Raw genomic sequence first — 23177 nt, forward strand, 5'->3', positions numbered from 1 at the left:
ATACAAAAGCTGTTGATCTTATACTCCCCACTCTGGACGGATCAGCCTTCTGGCTAGAAGGAGTAGCCTCAAATTAGGATTTAGTGCTTTAGCGGCACAAAGACTGTAAAGAGTGACATTGAGTGTAAAGGTTTTCTTTAAAGAGATGCCAGAAAGTGTAGACAAAGAGCCTGCTTTTCACTTGTAGCATGGAGTATATGTACACATTTTAAAGAAAAATTACCTGTGCTACTGTTTGCGATTTATTTAACACCCCCCCCCCCCCCCCCCCCCCCTCCCCGGGCCTTTCTTCTACTCTTTTTCTCACAGTGTTAGTTTCTACCACTCTGTGTTTCAGCTGGGTCTCAATGGACCTACTGTAGTCTGTTTGCAAAGTCCTGCAGGCAAACAGTGTCTGCACTCTTTCTGTAGCATGGGACTGTACTAGCTCCGCGGAGCTACATTTCTACAGTTTCACCATGGACTCATGTTACCTCTGTGTCTGCCTGGTGACGTTCTGAGAGAAGTGGGGGTGTTCGTGGGCTTGTGTCTTCAGGCATTTGGTAAGGAATCAATGGGGACAGTATTTATATTTTTTTCTGTCTTTATAGTATCACTAAGGTGTTAACCTTTGCTCCACAATGTAAAATATCAGTGCAAAATGTTAAGAGGGTTGTGTGTGTGTGGGGGGAGGCTGGGATGATAGACATCACAGAAGGTGTAAAAGAACAGCGTGCCACGGAAAGGAAAGAATCGCTCCCTCGGGCAGCAAAAACTCACCCTTTGTGCTCAACATTACTAATCCATGTTTCTACCCAACTAAAGCGCATATTCACTCGATGGTCCTCTTTTTTTTTCTTTTTAATTTGTAGCTCCCTCCACCTCAGCATCTCTAAGTATTATGCGGGACTTTAAGTTGCTCCCCCTCGGCTGTTGTTGGCAGACAGAGGAAGAAGGGGTAAAAAGGAGGGGGAGGCCGGAGCGATTATGAGACTTGGGGTGCATTTTAACCCACTTAGGACACCATCGCAGGGTCTTCTGCCAAAACGGTGAGCTTAGTGCTTTAAATCCTCTTCCCAGAGAGAGCTGATAGTTTGCTTGCAGCTGCTCCTTGTCTTAATGCCTAGAAATGTTTTCTGAATGCGTTTTTGTTTTTCATTAACAATTTATGATTATTTGCCTTTTCTGGATCTTTTTTGGCCCTGTGACTGGGCATTTGTTGGAGAGGATCATTCCATCATGAGTTTTTGAGGCAGTTTCCTGGTCATAAACACACTAGTGAAGTAGCCCTGCTGGGGTTTGAAGTGAGCCGACAGGCAGCCATGTTTGTTTGGCCCCTCCAGACTGGCTTTAGCCAGGCTGGCCTCTGGCCCCAGGGGTCTGACTACAGTCTAGTTTGTACTTCAGCTAGTTCATCCTCTCCCAGCTTACTGCCTGCATAACGTGTCCAGTGCCACCCCCACGCACCCCACCCCCTCACCCCCACTATGCTTTATAAAACATGCTCATGAGACCACGTTCTTTAAATTCTTCATGTGCGAGCGCTTCTCATTTTTTTTCACTTGCATGTATGGGTTGCGGAGCGATATGTAAAGCCGAGCTCCAATGAAGCCAAAGTGTGCACATGGTAACTTTTAATGTGACTAAATGCTTTGATGTTTATTAACCATTATGATGCATTCTCAGCATGCCAGACGTTCAGAGGTTTTCCTTCTTATTGTGAATTAGAAGTGCAAAGTGACGACCTCAGTTGGCTTTGTTGGGGGGCAGTAACAAATGAAGACTGATTCAGTGGTGTGGGAGAGTCGTTGGAGCAGCAGCCCTGTCATTGTAGGTTTACGTCTCGACCCCCCCGCCCCCTTCCCCATTTCTTCAAGCACAGAAGAGTCACAGACAGAATCAGGGTCAGACATGCTTCATCATTTGTAACCTAGTCATTGTTTTTGTTCCTTTTTACCCAAACAGTTCTCTCTGTGTCCACCGCATATTGGCCATCTTTCTATTTGACCTTTATTCAGGCCATCTAGTTTCATATCCTTCCCTTCTTCATCTCCTGATGTCTGTCCTAATCTCACACTTGTGCTCCGGGTAATTCCCATGTCTGTCTGTTAGGAGATTTATAATAAACAAAGGCTAAAGCTGGCACTGAAAGAGAGAGCTGTCTGGAGAGATCTGTGTGAAAGAGACAACAAAGTGGGCTTTTTTATCTAATCAGAAAAACATTGACAAAATGAATGAATTGTTTTTTGTTTTTGATCTAGTATCAGCTTAGCTGTTTTTATTGCATGTTTTGGCCAAATCCCTGTTGCAGCTATTGTACTGAATGGCAACAGGCTAACACTGGTTTCACAAATACCATCTCACAGGTTTTGTCAAGAATTGGTATCAAGGTATATATTCATGTTTTAAAAAATTAGGTTCAAAACCTCATACTTTCTATCATTCCTACAGTAAAAAAATTTTTTTAAGAGATTATTAGCAACATGCTGCTTTTTTTCTGTTTTATATAAAAGCAATTATATGATGTTTTTTATTTATTTATTTTATTTTTTATATGGGTCTAATTACTGTAAAACTGGGTTGTTTTTACTCAATGTTATCATATTGTTAGAATCTTATACTGGCCCGTGTGTTGTCAAAAAAAGCACATTAAAAGAACATATGCAAACGTTTTCAAACTATAATCCCCCATCTCCAAAGAAGCAGCCTTACTCTGTGGTTATAAGGCAGGACTTGGCCAAGGTTTGCACTATTTGGTTGGTTAAACAGATGGTCCAGCACAGGTCAATGTGGTGGAGAGTAGTGATCATGCAGACAAGCCTTTAACCATCTGGGCTGCAAGAGACATTGGGATTGTTTCTCTGTCCGTACATCAATTTACTGGTTCCTTAATTGATCTTCAGTGATAAATTATGTTTGTTTTCTTGACACTTCTCAGCGTGAAGATAAATGGATGATCTAAAAGCCCCCAGAAGCAGACGGTCAATATTGAAAGTGATGGCTTGCCACTAAAAGAAAATTAGTTTTATTTAATGAGAGAAAACAGGATGTGTTCCCAAGAGTGATTTATGCTGCTGTTGGTGTAAATGTTTAATATATGATCTGTGAACATGCAGTGTCTAATAAATGCACATACAGACCCTTACACAATTCTGAGAGCACCTCACCTGGCCAAGACATATCTATTTAATAGTTTTACACTTTACAGCATTATACAATACAGCTTACATGTATTTAAATATCAGGGTTCACACTTTGTTGCACTCGTACACGTCGTCTTCCGCTTTATCCGGGACCGGGTCGCGGGGGCAGCAGACTCATCAGAGATGCCCAGACGTCCCTCTCCCCAGACAGCTCCTCCAGCTCCTCCGGGGGGAGCCCAAGGCGTTCCCAGGCCAGCCGAGAGACATAGTCCCTCCAGCGTGTCCTGGGCCGTCCCCTGGGCCTCCTTCCGGCGGAACGTGCCTGGAACACCTCCCGAGGAAGGCGTCCAGGAGGCATCCGGTATAGATGCCCGAGCCACCTCAACTGGCTCCTCTCGATGTGGAGGAGTAGCGGCTCTACTCCGAGCCCCTCCCGGATGGCCGAGCTCCTCACCCTATCTCTAAGGGAGTGCCCGGCCACCCTACGGAGGAAGCTCATTTCAGCCGCTTGTATCCGGGATCTCGTTCTTTCGGTCATTACCCGAAGTTCATGGCCATAGGTGAGGGTAGGAACGTAGACCGACCAGTAAATCGAGAGCTTTGCTTTTCGGCTCAGCTCTCTCTTCACCACAGCGGACCGGCACAGCGCCCCCATTACTGTGGCAGCCGCACCAATCCGTCTGTCGATCTCCCGCTCCATTCTTCCCTCACTCGTGAACAAGAACCCGAGATACTTAAACTCCTCCACTTGAGTCAGGAACTCTCCTCCAACCTGAAGAGGACAAGCCACCCTTTTCAGGTCGAGTACCATGGCCTCGGACTTGGAGGAGCTAATCTTCATCCCAGCCGCTTCACACCCGGCTGCGAACCGCCCCAGTGCATGCTGTAGGTCTTGGCTAGAGGGGGCCAGCAGGACCACGTCATCTGCAAAAAGAAGAGACGAAATCCTGTGGTCCCCAAACCAGACTCCCTCCGGCCCTTGGCTGCACCTAGAAATCCTGTCCATAAAAGTTATGAACAGGACCGGTGACAAAGGGCAGCCCTGCCGGAGTCCAACATGCACCGGGAACAAGTCCGACTTATTGCCGGCAATGCGAACCAAACTCCTGCTCCGCTTGTACAGAGATCGGATGGCCCCTAGTAAAGGGCCACCGATTCCATACTCCTGGAGCACCCCCCACAGGGCATCACGAGGGACATAGTCAAATGCTTTCTCCAGGTCCACAAAACACATGTGGACCGGTTGGGCAAACTCCCATGAACCCTCGAGTACCCTGTAGAGGGTATAGAGCTGGTCCAGTGTCCCACGGCTGGGACAAAAACCACACTGCTCCTCCTGAAGCCGGGGTTCGACTATCGGCCAGACTCTCCTCTCCCAATACCCTGGCGTAGGCCTTACCAGGGAAGCTGAGGAGTGTGATCCCCCTTGTAGTTGGAACACACCCTCCGGTCACCCTTCTTATGTAGGGGGACCAACACCCCAGTCTGCCAATCCAAAGGCACTGTCCCGGTCCGCCACGCAATGTTGAAGAGGCGTGTCAACCATGACAGCCCCACAACATCCAAAGACTTGAGGTACTCAGGGCGGATCTCATCCACCCCCGAAGCCTTGCCACCGCGGAGCTTTTTAACCACCTCGGTGACTTCAGCCTGGGTGATGAAAGAGTCCAACCCCGAGTCCCCAGCCTCTGTTTCCACCACGGATTGCGTGATGGCAGGATTGAGGAGATCCTTGAAGTACTCCTTCCACCGCCCAATAATGTCCCCAGTCGAGGTCAGCAGCTCCCCACCCCCACTGTAAACAGTGTTGGCGAAGCACTGCTTCCCCCTCCTGAGGCGCCGGACGGTTTGCTAGAATCACTTCGGTGCCAACCGGTAGTCCTTCTCCATGGCCTCACCGAACTCCTCCCAGGTCCGAGTTTTTACCTCTGCCACAGCCCGGGCCGCAGCACGCTTGGCCCCACGGTACCCGTCAGCCGCCACAGGAGTCCCACAAGCCAACCACAGCCGATAGGACTCCTTCTTCAGCTTGACAGCGTCCCTTACTGCCAGTGTCCACCACCGGGTTCTGGGATTGCCGTCGCGACAGGCACCGCAGACCTTACGGCCGCAGCTACAGGCAGCAGCATCAACAATAGATGCGGAGAACAAGGTCCACTTGGACTCTATGTCTCCAACATCCCTCGGAATCTGGTCAAAGCTCTCCCGGAGGTGAGAGTTGAATACATCCCTGGCCAAGGGCTCCGCCAGATGTTCCCAGCAGACCCTCACCATGCGCTTGGGCCTGCCAAGTCTGTCCAGCTTTCTCCTCCCCCAGCGGATCCAACTCACCACCAGGTGGTGATCAGTGGATAGCTCAGCCCCTCTCTTCACCCGAGTGTCCAAAACATGCGGCCGAAGGTCTGATGATACGACAACAAAGTCGATCATTGACCTCCTGCCTAGGGTATCCTGGTGCCAAGTGCACTGATGGACACCCTTATGTTTGAACATGGTGTTCATTATAGACAATCCGTGACTAGCACAGAAGTCCAATAACAAAACACCGCTCGGATTCAGACTTTGTTGCATTCAGACTGAAATGAGCTAAAATTTTAACTATTTTATGGTTGTAGCATTCAAAGTACCGTTCTTGCCATAAGTGGTTATTAGTTTTTCATATTACTATGTTTTAAAGAAAAAATTATTCTTGCATTAGTAGCATTTTATAGTAGCGATTACTGCTGCTAGTGTGACTCAATAAGCAGTTGCTGTGTATATTCCTAGAAAATGTAAGCACTTAACTGTTGGATTTCTAAAAAGCTTCCAACATTTCCAAATCAAGCAAGTCCTCAATCGCTTCATCAATCGCTTTTACATTTGTAACATGCTTATAATAAAACCAAAATGGGCTGTTTTAAAAGTTCAAAACTAATGGAGCAGTATCTTATTAAGGTAACCCTGATTTAAACTAGTTTGTAATCTACCAGCAGCGTGTTTGTTGAGCAGCCCACTGCACACTTTACTGCAGCTGACACCCCGACTAATTACCCAGCTAACTTAATGCTACTCCTATTGTTACTCAATAAAGAGCACATTGGCAAAATGTATACTATTCTGCACAAGAGGTGTGTTTACTTGAAAACTAGTACTGAACAAAGTGGGTGCCGAAAGAAGAGTTTAAAACTAGTATTTTTACTCAAGGTTGGCATACCTTGGGAATCTTACACTGGACCAAGCCTGTCGATGACGGACTGAGTTTCAAAGCCCAACAAGATCAAGCAGAACAATTTGCTATACAGGTCCTTCTCAAAATATTAGCATATTGTGATAAAGTTCATTATTTTCCATAATGTCATGATGAAAATTTAACATTCATATATTTTAGATTCATTGCACACTAACTGAAATATTTCAGGTCTTTTATTGTCTTAATACGGATGATTTTGGCATACAGCTCATGAAAACCCAAAATTCCTATCTCACAAAATTAGCATATCATTAAAAGGGTCTCTAAACGAGCTATGAACCTAATCATCTGAATCAACGAGTTAACTCTAAACACCTGCAAAAGATTCCTGAGGCCTTTAAAACTCCCAGCCTGGTTCATCACTCAAAACCCCAATCATGGGTAAGACTGCCGACCTGACTGCTGTCCAGAAGGCCACTATTGACACCCTCAAGCAAGAGGGTAAGACACAGAAAGAAATTTCTGAACGAATAGGCTGTTCCCAGAGTGCTGTATCAAGGCACCTCAGTGGGAAGGAAAAAGTGTGGCAGAAAACGCTGCACAACGAGAAGAGGTGGGTTGTGGAGAAGGGCCGATTCCAGACCTTGGGGGACCTGCGGAAGCAGTGGACTGAGTCTGGAGTAGAAACATCCAGAGCCACCGTGCACAGGCGTGTGCAGGAAATGGGCTACAGGTGCCGCATTCCCCAGGTCAAGCCACTTTTGAACCAGAAACAGCGGCAGAAGCGCCTGACCTGGGCTACAGAGAAGCAGCACTGGACTGTTGCTCAGTGGTCCAAAGTACTTTTTTCAGATGAAAGCAAATTCTGCATGTCATTCGGAAATCAAGGTGCCAGAGTCTGGAGGAAGACTGGGGAGAAGGAAATGCCAAAATGCCAGAAGTCCAGTGTCAAGTACCCACAGTCAGTGATGGTCTGGGGTGCCGTGTCAGCTGCTGGTGTTGGTCCACTGTGTTTTATCAAGGGCAGGGTCAATGCAGCTAGCTATCAGGTTATTTTGGAGCACTTCATGCTTCCATCTGCTGAAAAGCTTTATGGAGATGAAGATTTCATTTTTCAGCACGACCTGGCACCTGCTCACAGTGCCAAAACCACTGGTAAATGGTTTACTGACCATGGTATCACTGTGCTCAATTGGCCTGCCAACTCTCCTGACCTGAACCCCATAGAGAATCTGTGGGATATTGTGAAGAGAACGTTGAGAGACTCAAGACCCAGCACTCTGGATGAGCTAAAGGCCGCTATCGAAGCATCCTGGGCCTCCATAAGACCTCAGCAGTGCCACAGGCTGATTGCCTCCATGCCACGCCGCATTGAAGCAGTCATTTCTGCAAAAGGATTCCCGACCAAGTATTGAGTGCATAACTGTACATGATTATTTGAAGGTTGACGTTTTTTGTATTAAAAACACTTTTCTTTTGTTGGTCGGATGAAATATGCAAATTTTGTGAGATAGGAATTTTGGGTTTTCATGAGCTGTATGCCAAAATCATCCGTATTAAGACAATAAAAGACCTGAAATATTTCAGTTAGTGTGCAATAAATCTAAAATATATGAATGTTAAATTTTCATCATGACATTATGGAAAATAATTAACTTTATCACAATATGCTAATATTTTGAGAAGGACCTGTATGTCCTCCCGTCCAGTTATCTGTGGTAAGTCTTGCTTTCTTACAATCTGAATGAACTGCAGACAGGGATGCCGGATTCTAATCCTGCATGAGTTACTTTAGAAGTGTATGCCTGTAGCTCATCAGATGCTAATAATAGTAATTAGTAATAATAATATAGACTTCATTAATCTCACAATAGAGAAATTATCATCTGGATTTAACCCATCCCTTAGGGGAGCAGTGGGCTGCCATTGTGCGTCGCCCTGGGAGCATTAAGTGGTTAAGGGTCTTGCTCAGGGACCCAGAGTGGCAGGCTGCGGGATTCGAGCCAGGGTATTTGTGGCCTCTCCAGGAAACAAATGCCCTGATCTTTAACCACTAGGCCACCACTCCCCCACTGGCCTCATGTTTGGACGAGTCACTATCTGAATCAAGGCTTTAACCTTCCTTCTTTCTTGCCACTATAATGAAGCTTTCAAGAAAACATGGAACTGTTTCACCTGGAACAGATGCTCATCCCCTTGGGGTTTTCAGTCTGTAGCACAAGTAAAAGTCAGAAGAAGGTTGAGTGGTTTAGGTTCACGTATTGCAACAATTTCAGCTTAAATGAATGGAGCACAGTGGAAGTGCCAAAGCCAGCCCTCAGTCAATATTTGACTGCTGGTGCATAGCCACTGGCAAGGAAAACGGTCAAAATGCTCAAGAGAAAAACAGGAACAAAAGCTGCACAAACAAACGTTTTCTCTTCTCTACCACCTCCACAGTAAAACCTACAACTGACACTGAGTATGATCAGCACTTGTTCTCCATGTTCTCTGCAATTCTGTTGATAAAAAGCATCAGTGCAAAGCCATAGTACAGGATTGTTAGTATATGGCTGCGGCAGTAGCTTCATTAGAGACAGGATGTGTTTGTGTTTATGTGTGGGCTTCTTTAGCTTAGCCTTTATTGTGTGACCTACTGGCCACCCGGTGTGAAGTGGACACTCTGTGGGGTTCGCCACCTTTCTCCTCTCTGTCCATCTGCTAGGGATAAACAGAAAATGAATGGTAAAATACAGATAGTAAAACTGGATAGAATTATACCAAAAAATTAAAGCAAATGTTAGGGCTGGAAAGAAAAAAGACGAGGAAAAGATTAACGTGGATACTAATAGGCTGCAAGATGTATGGATTGAGGGTTAAAGAGTCTCAGTGGGATTCTGCTACACATTTGGTACACAAAGAAGTATTCTCTTGTCTTTTTAACCAGATCCTTCTGAGAGCCTTAAAAGCAACCGATCTGGTCTACTAACATTTCCCACCCTTTAAAAGTTCACTTCCATGTGTGTGAGAATAGCAAGTCCCAAATGCTACAGCGCCAGATTTCAAGACGGTCAAAGACAATGAAATGTTATTACTAAATATTTATTCCAGGCTCGCATTTAACTCTACTTTATGCATTTGCTGTCAGCTTCTTTTTCACACTACCTGGTAAGAATGTGCCCTTATGAGATTCTCAAAGTATTAAAACTTTAAGTAAAAAATAACACAGTATCAGTGTATCATGGTAATAACACAGTGATTTTAAACATAATCTAACTGCTTTTATTTAGAGAACAGCTTACCAACCAACTCAGCTTCCCAGCCGTAGTTTTAACACCACCGTTAATAAGACTGACAGATGGCATTCCTTTTTTAGCGACGTAAAATATTTCTTAACATCTAAATCTGCCTTTTCTGTGACCTTGAGAAAACGTAGTAGGTATGTTTCAGCCAGCTGGTTGGCAGTTCACAGCAACTTGTGGCATTACTCCATTAGCCAATGCTGCATACAGCCGGATAAAACTCTAGTAACTAATTAAAAGCATTTTAAACACTAAGAACAGTATGATAATCTTGGGATATCTTGATGCCAGTAACCCACCCATGCCTACAACCCAGTAACATGCTCTGTCACTGCCTTGAACAAACATGCTCATACTGCAACAGAGAGGAAAGGAGAAGCTTCTCTTGTGTGGCCCATTATATATAAAACTATTTTGTAACGCCACAACTTTAAAGTAATATGTATTTTTAGGGTATACCTTTTTTGAATGTTGGCATTTCGTACATACAGATGAATAAACTATGATTAGTTGAAAAATGGGGGTAAAAGTGTCTTTAAAATACCATTAAACCTAATCTCATTACTGTAAATACTTCAGTTTCATATTTGTTTCCTCCTCCAACGTACAAAAAAATTAAAGCAAATTTTATTAGAACTTTTATTGTACAAATATTTTGGATTTTCTGTAACAGCAGCCTAAAATACGCCTTTATATTATTAGAACTATATTGTCCGGTTGTCATTTTACACCTAAAATGTTGAAAATCCTGCAAATCCCTAGGAATGCAAAAAATTTTGGGTTTTGTTTGTCTGTGCTGTTTTAAGACCCAAATGTTGCCTCAGTTCTGTGGTGTATCTTAGGTATATTCCCAAAGTTGAATAAATAACAGATACATTAATCAGGCATAGCATTATGTTTGGAATGTGCACCCTGAGTGGTCTGTAGCTGTGCAGCCCCATACACATTAAACTGTAATGCATTGTGCTTTCTGACCCTTGTCTTTCAGAACTAGTTTTAACTTATTTAGCTGCAGTAGCTCGTCTGGGGATCGGACCGTACTGGCCGGGCTTCACCTCCTACTTGCTCTGGTCACTGGTTCACCTGCTCCTTCCTTGGACTTCTTATGATAGATACCACAGCAGACCAGGAACACAAGACCGGCAGTTTTGGAGAAGTTCTGGCAGAGTGGTCCGAGCATTACAATTTGGACCTTTCTAAATTCTTAAAATCCTTATGCTTGCATCAACCTTGAGGACAGTGTTCACCTACTGTCCAATTAGGGTTGCAGCTATTGATTATTGTAGTAATTGATTAATCTAGCGATTATTTTTTCATTTAATCTGTAAATCTGTCAAGAGATACTCTTAAGAAATTAACATACCTCAATAAACAACTGTTTGAAACTTAAAAAAAACCAAACATTTATTGCATATTTTAAATGCACTATAAGTACCAAAAGCAAAAAAAACCCTAATGCTTAGAACATGTCATTTTAATAATAAAGTCTTGTTGCAAAGTTGTACAAAACATTTATGAGAACATTAACAAATATTTAGGTGAAACTAAGGCTGTGTTACTTGAGAAGTACTGGATAGAACATATTTACAAAGAAGGTTTTTCATCTTAAATGCAAAACATATTAATTTTTTTGTATTGTTTTGGCTTAATTACTTATTAGTGGGTTGTTTCTTCGACAAATGGCATGTTTTAGAGTCTGTATACTATAGTTAACAATTGTTTGATGTTTCAATAATTAATCCGATTAATTGTTTCAGGCTTATGTCTAATAAATCCATAATTAACAGAAGCCCAGATGAAGAAATAATCTTTGTTATGCCACTGGTCTTGCTGTTTTTGTGGGTCGGTACAACTTGAATTATCTTGCAAATTCACCCAATATTTACACAAGCAAACTTCTTACTGCTTCTGTTTGTATCAAGTATTCAGGTGCCATTGTTTGTGTTTAGGCCAGCAGTTTCATAGTTTCAGTGCCATAAAACAAATAGTTACTCCTTGATCACGGATGTGTTCTGTGACTCATGCTTTAGCGAAACCTGTTGCCTAGTTCACCTTTGTGTTGTTTATGCTTGTGCATTAAAGTTGCGATACCTGTTATGCCTGTAGATCCAGCTGACGGTGCTTTTGCCCTGTTTGTGATGTTGTGTAGCTTGACTGAAAGTGTTAACATGCTGCACCCTGGTAACAGATATATGCAGCGTTATTTAGAAAACAGCCAAGTTTCCACTCAAGGATGGTTTGAAGGTTAATAGTAGTTCAACCAGTTTAACTCTCTTCCAGCTGTTAATGGCGGCAGAAGATAAAGAAGCTTAATCGTCATGTTCCACATAAACGCATAGTAAAAAAAAAAAGCCAAATGAGGTGAGGAGCTCAACTGAAAATCATTATTTTTAATCAGTATTTAACTGGCATACTTATAGTTTCTATCAATTTAATGGCCTTGTTTGTGCCTCTTCAGCCAATTGCAGCTTGTAACATTGCAAGCTGATGCTAATGTATGCTGCTTCTCTACAATCTTCCTTAATGTTATTTCTAGCAGGTTAATTTTCTAAAGAATTCAATTTTTGCTTTAACAAACTGATTATTAATTTTGGATTTTTGTTAATTGCACTGTACAGTTCTGTTTTCACTTAATTTGTCTCTTTCTCATCTTTTTCATGAAATGTAGCTGTAAGTCATGTGAGAAGTGTGTTAGCTTTAATTCAGTCACCACTTTGCAGTGCACTGTTACACATGGAGCATCATATTTAGGGGTTCCCCCATGCATTCCTCCTCCCTGTGTTTTCCATGTTCCCCCCTTGTGCTTCCTGTTAAACATGTCCAAGTCTAACACTCCTCTACCTTCTCTGAATGGCTTTTTATGGCTGAACTCCCAGAAATCTCTCCCCAAGCTAACCACAGACAGTGAAAAGACTCTACAGTAAGAGAAGTGACTCAGACTGTGTTTAGTGAAATACATGTTTTGATGAGTCTTTTTGAGCTTTGAGCATTTTTATCTGTAATCTTGTGGTTCACAGAAGTAATTATGTGTGAAACTGTTAATCATTGACTGTCTTTATCAGTTTAAAGTACAAAAAGGCTAATCCACATGCCTGTGTTATATATAAGGGTTCAGAGATTGCTGCTGTAAAATGTAAAACTCCGAGGGACCCAATGTTGAGGCTTTAGCAGAAGTTCACTGCATTTGGCCTTTCTTGAGAAGACTGGGAGGAAAAGGGAGGAGCAAAGGAGTGGTGGATGTGTTTTTAATTCGGCAGCTCTCAGCCTTGTGCTGTTGCTGTTCTGCTGCCTATGTCTACTCATACTGTGGAGATTTGAACGGGTAGGGGACAGAATCCCTGCAGGAAAGGGTGGGGTTGGCATGGACCCTAATGTTAATGCAGAGAGGGGTTGGATAAGGACAGGAAAGGGATCTTTAAATGTCAGGATTTCTCAGTTTTAGCCCAGTTTTGCTGCAACTATTCAGAATTGCTGTCATTTATTATTATAATACAACGAGAACTGACTGTGCTTGACTTTGCAATTCTTTATCTCTGCTTTTTTCAGGTCATTTTTCCTACTTTAAGACAGATTTCTCCTGTTCTGCATTTGGACTTTACATCAGCCTGCTTTCTGGACATTTGTTTATGGCTCTCTGACATTTATAGGATAGAACATGTACCATTATATAAAACAGCTGTACTGTTAAAAAGGCATTTAATTCAATTCAGTGCAAACAGTTTAAAAAACAGGTTTGGACTAAATGTGCCTGGGGAAACTCTTAGACTAACATTGACAAGTTTTTATTGTTTTTTTGTATTTAGCAAAGATGAGCTTTGAACTCATCTTTTGACTGTAGTTACATTTGAATTATTTAAGTCAGTGTTCAGTGGTTTTCTCTATTTTTCTTGTCAAATGCCCATTTTTGCCCAGGAAAAGGGGAACATCTTCACATAAAATAAGCAGTTAGTAAAATTGTATTATTTTCCATTTCCAAAAAGATTAGGAAGAAGTCATTGCTTTTTTCAGATTCAATAGCAGAACCTGTAGGGATGTCCAGGAGTAGCAGCAAACTTACTGACTTAGACTGTAAGACGCATATTCTCATGCTGAAAAGATGAGAAAATCTGACCCTTTACTTTTAGCGCATTAATTCTGTAGGAACATGATCCCATAAAAGAAATGCAGCAGTTATTGGGACCCCTCCTGTCAATCCTTCATGCAACCATTGTGGCCAATAGGAAAGCGTTTAGTATTATCCCATAACATGTCACACACTCCGAACATACAGTACACACAGAGAGATTTTCACCATCATTTATTGCACATTCTCTCGAGAGAGTCCTGGTTGCTCTCTTCCCTTCAGCTCACCTCACAGTTTTTTTTATAGGATTATTCTCTGTGTACAGAGATCGTAGAAGAAGGCTGATTGCTGTGTCTGGAGAACTATTTCTGGATCAACAGGGATCAATATCTTGCTGATTGAGCCAATGACGATCCATTTTCAGCTTACTGGAAAAGTCCACCAGGTTTTTATTTAGGCCTGCGCAATATTAGGAAATTCATTAATTGCGATATGGTTGTTAATAACTGCAATTGCTATGTCGGTTTTTGCTCTTCTCCTTTTCCAGCATCAGAATTTCTCCATTTCTTTCTTTGAGCTTAATCATTTTGTCTGAAACCTATATCAAGTGTGTTCATCAAGGGCAGTGAAAGTCCATCCAATATATTCTTTGCATGTGAAGCATTAATGCATGTCCATTGAAATACCAAATATTACCAAATATTCCATCCAAGCAGTATCTGATGATTGTTATGGTGCACAGGTTGGAAAAATTAAATGAATGAATGAAATGAAAATCTTGTTTTCATTTTGAAACAACCAGTTGGCATATAGATGGCATCTATGGAGACTTGGTGACCCACTCAGAGACATTTTCTTTTCCTCCTGGACCATCCTGCTAACAGTGCATGGTGCCACAAAAATCTGGATCCTGGTCCACCCTAGGGGATAGTGGCTTAAACAAATGAGCATATGTGTTTTATCATATTTATACCCCATAGGAATAGAAAGTCATGGATTAATAATTAAAGTTCCTAGGAACTCTGATTGGGTTAAGAAAAGTAACCTTTAAATCCCAAAAAATACTTTTTATAGCAATTGTAAAGGGTGCAAATAATTCTTGCACAGATTATTTTTATTTCTTGAATATGTGTACCATAATTAAAGGTTGGGTATTTTTTTTATTGTGAGTTTACAGTAGTGTAATAAAATATCACATTTCCCTGCTAGGGGTGCCATCGGATTGGTCTGGGTCAGTACAGGGGCTGTACAATATTGGGAATTTTAACAGAAAATCTGTTATTTGCTCAGATATCTTTTCTCTTACCAAAAATGTAGCAAGGATATATATTTTTTTAAGCAGCTAAAGTCCCAAGAAATTTGTCACCATCTATATATACCCAGAGCCAGGTGTGGATACTCCTGAAAAGATGAATGAGAGGGATAGAGTTGCAGAGGTAGAGTTGAGCTTGGCTGGCAAAACATTGCAGCTGCACAATAAAACCCATGGTGCTTGAACATTCTCTATTGCTAAACTAGGTTAGTATTTCTGTAAAATGGAAATAAAAGTGAGCCATTTCTGTTCATTACTTAATTTAAAAAAGGCTTTACTTAATCTAAATGGATATTGACTTCAGGTAAACAGTTTCCTTCATCTTAAAGAAATTGGACCTTACTGTGTTACACTGACAAAAGCACAAGCCTTTCCCACACGTTTTTTTGGATCCAACCTTTCACTGTGGTACAAATTGTGTTGAAATCCCCAAAGGAGTCCATCAGGAGCATCAGAGGAACCAGCAGGCATCATTCTCTCTATCTAGCCACCATCTTTCAGCCCAGCTGCGTTCTCCCTCCACCAGCTCAGCATATTTAGGCCATGTAGCTACACAAACGCTGGGTGGAGTCAGCTTCAGTTTACGTTGTCGAAGTCTGACATCGGGCAACATATAGGCTTCTCTCCATTGTGTACTTTGTTGTCACTGTTTTGATTTGCATTGACATTTTCTTAGCTTTTCAAGCGAGTCAGTCTTTTTATTTCTGGAGAGACAAGGAACAACTGAAAAATGATCTGCAGCAGTCTGTGAGAGTTGGTGTGTCCCTTTGGAAGCTCACAAAGTCCTTACAGAATAAGGTCCAATCTGCCTCTTCTTTCAATGGTACCATTCAGGGGGGAAGAATCAAACAGTGAGAGGCCCAGTGAAAAAAGAAACGAAGAGGAAGAGAAAGACTGGTTGGATTTGTGTCATAGACCCTCTTTGTTTGACTGCACTGTAACCTCACCACACATAGATACCCCTTGACCCTGTACTCCCTTGCTATTGTTGATGTGATGTGATGCGCTGGGGAGGTTACAAAAGAGGACACTACTGTCACTTCTCATTAGTGCTAAAAGCTAAACGACGAGGAAGGCTCTTAAGATGCTGCTTAATGTTTAAAAGAGGGTTTGTTTTAACCTCGGGATGCATGAACTCATGCTCTAATGTCTTAACTGCAGCTTGGCATTGTAATTAAGTGATTAAACCTGGAGATTATAAATAAATTTAAAAAAAATGATGTTTGGGGATATTGACTATTTCTGCATGCACATAGTGTTATATTGTTGGCATGATCACAATAAAGTTTAAGTTTTTTCATATTACAGTGCCTTGGACAATATTCTCCTCTTTAGAACCTTTTCACATTTTATTGCATTACAACCACAGACTGCCATATATATTAGGCCTCAGAGGTTTGTTAGAGAACATTAGTGAACTCACAGCATCAGGAAGAACAAAGCACACAGCAGACTGGTCAGAGAGAACGTTGGTGAGAACTTTTTAAACAGGGTTAGGTTATAAAACAACATCCCAAGCACTGTTCGATTCATCATCTGAAAATGGAAAGGGCATGGTACAACTGCAGAGCTATCGAGACATGGCCGTTAACCTAAACAGCTGGAGAGCAGTTTCAGAGTTACCCATGGTAACTCTGGAGGAGCTGCAGAGGTCCACAACTCGGCTGGGAGAATTTGTTGACAAGACAGCTATTAGTTGAGCACTCCACAAATTTGGCCTTAATAGAAGAGTGTCAAAAAGAAACCTAATTTAATGTTTGCCATATGTCATATAGGGGACAAGGCAAACTTGTGGAAGAATGTAGTCTGGTCAGATGAAACCAAAATCGATGCCAACATTCAAAACACCACATGTTGCAGAAAACCAACTGCACAGCATTCTGATCCCACCATCCTTACTGTGAAACATGGTGGTGGCAGCATCATGTGTGAAGATCCTGTTCTTTAGCAGGGACGGGCTGGTCAGAGTGGATGGAAAATGGATCAAGCTAAATACAGGAGGCTGCAGAACACTCGAGTTCCAGGTGGATGTTCACCTTCCAGCAGGACAACCAGCCTAAACAGACACGCAAAGCTACATTGGAATGGTTTAGATCACAGCGTATTCATGTGTTAGATTGGCCCACTCAAAGTCCCTGCCTAAATCCAACAGAGAATATAGGGCAAAACCTGAAAACTGATGTTTGCAGAAGCACACTATCCAATCTAACTGGTCCTCAACCATTTAACTAAGATGAATGTGAATGGGCAAAAATTTCAGTAGATGTTTGTAAAAGTTGGTAGAGACTAACCCCAAAACACTGACCGGCAACTCTAATTAGGGCAGAAGGTGGCTCTTCAAAGTAATGACTTGTCAGCGATGCTGAAAACAAACCATTATCATTTTGCTTCCACTTGACAGTTAAATGCTATTTGTGTTGGTTTGTCACATACAATTCCAATAACTGAGATGACGTTTGTGGTTGTAATGTGACATGTTAAAAAAAAAGCTCAAGTGGCATAAATACTTTTGCAAAGCTCTGTAGTATAATGAATTTCCAGGTAATTTGTTAGAAGTTAAATGTCAGTGAGACCAGGACCACGTGTGGTGGTCCTGTTCTGTGATTTCTGGTATTTGTCAAAGGTTTTATCTGAACTGAAGAAATAGTTTAGCTTAGTTTGATTTTTCTTTTAATTTAATTAGTGAATGTTGCCAGATCTTCTTCTTAGCCTCAAATGCTGCTTTTTGGCTCCATCCTGTCCTTGCACTGATGAAATAATTTATTTAAGTAAATCCCACTGTGGAATGTGCTTTAGGAAATTTTTTGATTCAGACTTGCCTCTCGTTTGACCTTTGCTTATCCGGTCGCGGGCAATAGATAGAGGATCTCTTAATTCTACTGCTTATCTGGAAGTCTGGACAGTGTGTTGCTGAATGAGAGCTTACATCTGTTAATGTCCAAGCTGTTGTACATTCCTCAGAGCTGGAGCTGGTACAGACGTGTTGGAGAGCACTTCAAGGAAGTGGAAGTGGTTAACCCTGACCTCCCAGATTGACCTTTAGCAATGGCTGTCAGAGAGGTCTCCTTTAGGAGATGAATAAACCCATCACATGACAATCATTGCATGACCTTCCTTCATTTACTCCAAGTTTTACCAATATGGGGATATTGTATATAAAGACATCTGCTCTTTGTTGCCAGAAATTGTGTTTCTAAAACGCAAAACAGCAGGGAGACAGCCACATATATTCCCTCAGTTGTCTGATAAATCTCTTTTCTCTCACAGAAGCCTATTTTTCCTGAGGCCTCATCATCATTTAGCTTCATTAGTCTGTCACTACTCTGATTTGGTTCCAGGAAGAACCTTGAAACACCCAACAGCCCCCATACAGACATTAGCTGGCTCCTGCCCCTGCTTTGAAGCAGTGCTATTATGTAGAAATGCCAGATAAAAGACACGTAAATTGTCACATTGCTATCATATTTTCTTTTATAAATTTGACAGAACTTCCAAAAATAAGACTCTTCAATGTCATGCATAGTTTTTTTTTAAAACAGATGGGTGTAAATTCTCAGTCATGCAGGACATGTCAATCCTAAGAGCTTAAGTAGAAGAGGTTATAATTGTGACACCTTCCTCTAATTAAAGAACTAGTTTGATATTTTATAAATTTCCATGTTCTTCTTGCTGAGAGTTTACAGCCTATGTCCATAAAACATGATTGAAATAAAAATCTCTTGCCCAATAGAAAAAGGACATGGCACAGGGGAACTGATTAAGCTGAATCTGGATCAGTATTAAATAAAGGTTCCTCTTGGTTCTTCTGATTATCTGTTGTTGACAGGTCTCAACAATTTCATTACAGATGTACTGTAGACAAACGTGTTAGAACAGTTGCTAGAAAGCAATTAAATTCACAGGAACAGTTTGAAAGTAAAACATGTTGAAAACCTGTCTATCCTCCACTGCTTCAAGTCTTTGTGGGCTCTCATTTGTTTCGATTATTTTATGCATTTAATGGTTATGCTGAAATGATGCTTATAGTTCAACTTCTAGAACAGCTTAATTGGAATCAGTTAGCGGTCATTGTACTTTTATTTTTTTATTGACATCAAACATATAATTAAGTTGCACTTCGGTGCTTGGTTAACTGTCCAGATAGTTCTTATGTTAATATTCTCACCGTTGACCTTTCATAGTTGATGTGACAAGCTTGGAAAATAAGAGCAGAGAAAACTAATCTGCCAGTTCACACATCTGTCTTGCTCTATTTTGTTAAAGGGGAATCATAGACTAATACACTCAACAAATGGAATATGACAGATATATTTATAATAGCTGAATGACTCTCACAGTCTGCTTCTGTGCTGTAATAATTTTGACAGGTGAGCAGATATTAATCCAGATGTTCTTCACAGTTTGTCAAGCACGTATTTCTGACAGGCATGCAGCTTCAGCTGTTCTTCCACAATGCTTCCTAATTTATACAATATTTCTGCATGTCATGTTTAAATCTAATCATGAAGTTCAACCATAGAAAGTATCTTTTTCCTGCAATAGGCTTTAGCAGGACATGACTTGAAATGGGGGATTTCAGTATTTCTGTGCTTTTTAAACTCAAACTGATCACTGAAACTATTTAGAGCTGAGGCGCCAGCTTGTAGTGGTAAATACAAAATCTGTTTGAATTGATATACATTAAATAGGAAATATAGTTTTATTTTAGGCCTTTAGTGACCTTGACATTACTACAACAGGTATAGCAGTAATAGTCCGTCCATCCATCCATTTGTCTATTTGTTGTCCTTTATTAATCCAATAATTTGTTTGGCTGTGATTTATTCATTCATCCATCTATTGGTTTTTCCATCCATTTATCTTTCCAGTTTTCCGGTATGGACCATCCTTGATGGTCCCTTTACAAGCCTCTTGGGTTAATAAGTGTGAAGCTGAAGCAACCCACTGGTCTTGCCTTGTGGCCTCTGTGGGAGCTACAACAGCTGTGATGGTGTAAGTCACCCCTCCATGAACCCCCCCACTATTGCTGTTGTAACAGCGCACACACACACAGAAACCCACTAAGGCAATATGAGTCGTTGATGCTTTCTTGTGTTGCAATATATAATATTTTGGCAAATCTGTGAAATCTGCAGCGGAAGCGTAGTTTAAGGAATGTGCCCTGTGAACTTGGGTAGATAAAACACTGCGGTAGGCGGTTTCGTTTCTACAGAAAGTGGTTGAGTTATCTAGAGCCTGATCTGCATCCCTCTGCACGGAAATGCATCTGACAGTAAGACAGTCAGACCAAATAAAGGCTTGGTCTCCTCCCGCAGCGACAGGTAGCTGACAAAATCTAGATGATAATCGGTGTTCAGAACCTGAAGTCGCATGTTCACAAGGAACATAGTTATTTTTTATCAACGGGGATGTGTGGGGAAATGTGTAGCCCTTCTCCTTTTTCCACTAAAGATGTATAGCTCAATAAAACTATTCGCTTATTTACAGATTTGTTTTCTTGCTTTTTTGTCACATTTACATGTTTCAGATCATCAGGTCGTGGCAGCTGGCCGCTCACACTGAGCCTGGTTCTGCTGGAGGTTTTCTTTCAGTTAAAGGGGAGTTTTCCTTTCCTTGGATGTTCCAGGTGATCAGATGTTGCTTTTCGACATCTTTTAGCCAGCTTGATGTTGACAGACAAGTTTTATTCATGATTTCTTGACTCTAGAGTCAGGCCTGGAACTGGCTAGTGAACCCAAACTCATATTTCCAGCTTTCTGCGTTTAATCACAGTGAATTCATATTTTAACAAGGAGGAGCAGAGGTTTCTTTTTCACATAGGGCAAGGTTGGTTTCGATTGCGTTTTGCTCCTTAATAAAGGAAGTTGTCATTTAATGCTTTTTGTAATTATTTTGGCTGTGTTTGTCTGATGTTATCAACTAAATGTGACAGAAAGGAAAAACAAAAGCAATCTTCAAGAGGGGCAAATACTTTTTCTCAAAGTTGTAGATTAAGTTGGTCTCGTTTATAGCAGCTGGCTTTGGATAATATTTTAGTTTAAAATGGTGACATGTTTCTTGCTGTAAAGTGAACGACACTGATCAATGAGCCATATTAAACTTTACTCTATGAAGGACAAATTGCTTGTTTTTGCTTATTTTACCAATAAATCGTTTAGTGAGCTATCAGTTACCTTTATTTTCCTCTTTTGTCAATTTTTGTGTCTTGCATTGGAAAGAAAGTAGATGCAATGGGAAAGTCCCTTAACAGGCCAGCAGATTTATTTCACATAAACTGCCAATAATTGCTAAAGTTGCTGTAAGAGATTTGTTTTGATTGGATTATGTTATGGAAACAAAAACAATAATAGATGCTGGTAGCTGATTCGTGCTCGCTCTCATGTCTTTATGTAGTCTAAAGCCCGTTTAGGCATGCTTTGAAGCTCACATGGCATACAGTTGTCAGTGGGTTGCTGCTGATGACCAAGGATTCAACAACGCAGGAGAAGCACATCTAAGCCCAGGCATAAATTAAAGTGCTGCTAAAGAACTTTTTTAGATCTACAGTTTAAAGATAAACATCATTGCTCTGCGTGCAGCATATGAGATTTGTTGCAGCCCGCTGCAGTGAGAGGACTTAGCAGTCTACAAATAGTCGACTGATGGCTGCAGTCTATAGATTACTGCTTTGTTTTGTATTACTCTGCTCTCAGGTTATGTATCCTCATCGCTTGCGGCCATCCGCCTACATCATACGTCTTTTTCCTGGTGCACCTTCACGTTCCTATGGTTACCAGCACCAGCATACCCATCGGCGTTTAAAGTGGTTGTGCTGAAACAAGCTCTGTTTAGTGCTGATGACTACAATGTATTTTTGAGCCTATAGCTGAAAAATGATCCACATTAAAATAAGGAAAGCCAGTAATGAATTTCTGCTTGTAAGCACTTGGCTCGTATGAAATCCTCACAATATGATGACATTAATGAAAATCTAAAGGTAACGTATGAACACAAAAACAAAAATGTGTAACATTATCTATTTGCTTTTATCCAAGGCAGGACACCAACAGTTTATAAAGTGCTGCTAAACTAATGTAACATTTGCATTATTGGTTGTAATGTTATCTGTAACATTTATTTCTTATTTTGATTCTGATTCAAGGACTTAATCAAAAATATACATAAAAAATGTACATTGTTAAATTTAATAGTACTTTCCATGTGATTCTGTTTAGAATATTACTTTTTGCTGTTCTGCTCCTTTAGTTTTAACACCAGATTGTATGCTTGTTTGGAAATAGCCTAATGTGTCATTGCTGTAGTGAAATAATTGTGTAGGAGTTGAGGTAGGCTCCCTTGTGAGGTTCATCTGGTGACAGAAATGATGGTGCTGATCCTGTTGGATAGAGGTGTGGCTGTTGTTTTGCCCAGTTGTGCACTTCCCCAGTTTTGTAACGTTTTGTACGAGACACATGGGTTGGGAATCTTTAGGTGTTTGCAATTCGATTGCAGTTTAGAAGGCTACGATGCTGTTATAAATCAATTATTCTTTTATATTTGTCTTCATGTTTGTTGTCTTTAAAATTATTTTAGCTTTTACAGTCTTCCTATGCTCTGGTTCTTCAATCATTTTCTCTTTGTGCAGAGGGCGCTGGGTGCAGTGCATGTGATTTTGTTAGGCGTTCGCAATAAACGTCCTAGTTCCACCTTTTGTGTTCCTTAAAATTGGGTTAAAAATTAACTTAAAATTTGTCTTAAATCAGTACACTCATTCATGCTTATAATTGTTTTACGTCAACATTGCTGTTTTGTTTTTGATTTGTACTTCTGGTTGAGGAATTCCCTAATTGATTGGCCAGAGACTGGTATCGGACCATTTTAATTTGATTGACTGTTGTTGATAATAGATCTAGTTCTGAAGGATTCTTTAAATGGATCAGAACTAAGAACTCAACCAAATAATCAATCAACTGCATTGTTCTTTTTATTTAATACAAATCTGATAAAAGTAAGGGGAAAATGCTTTGATGCATCATTTTTCTTCTTGTATCCTTCATTTTCTGTGTGATAATCCTTAGAATAAAAAAATCAGAATTGGTAGGTCAGACCTCATAGAAAACCAGAAATCAGTGATGACCAAGAAAATGCTTCATTTATAAAATTAAATTAGTGAAATTTGACTTACAATTGGAGTACTTGGATTTATGAATAAATAACAATCTGGGCAGTATAAGTAGCAGGTCAATAACAT

The 23177-nt window shown here is 41.0% G+C and overlaps 1 protein-coding gene across 1 annotated transcript in view; it reads left to right on the forward strand.

Annotated features, from left to right (window-relative positions):
* Positions 1 to 23177, forward strand: part of sipa1l3 (signal-induced proliferation-associated 1 like 3) — a 101606-nt gene that overhangs the window by 17541 nt on the left and 60888 nt on the right. The gene's annotated exons all lie outside the window — the stretch shown is intronic.

Source organism: Girardinichthys multiradiatus, chromosome 18 (genome assembly GCF_021462225.1).
Source record: "Girardinichthys multiradiatus isolate DD_20200921_A chromosome 18, DD_fGirMul_XY1, whole genome shotgun sequence".
Taxonomy (NCBI): Eukaryota; Metazoa; Chordata; class Actinopteri; order Cyprinodontiformes; family Goodeidae; genus Girardinichthys; species Girardinichthys multiradiatus.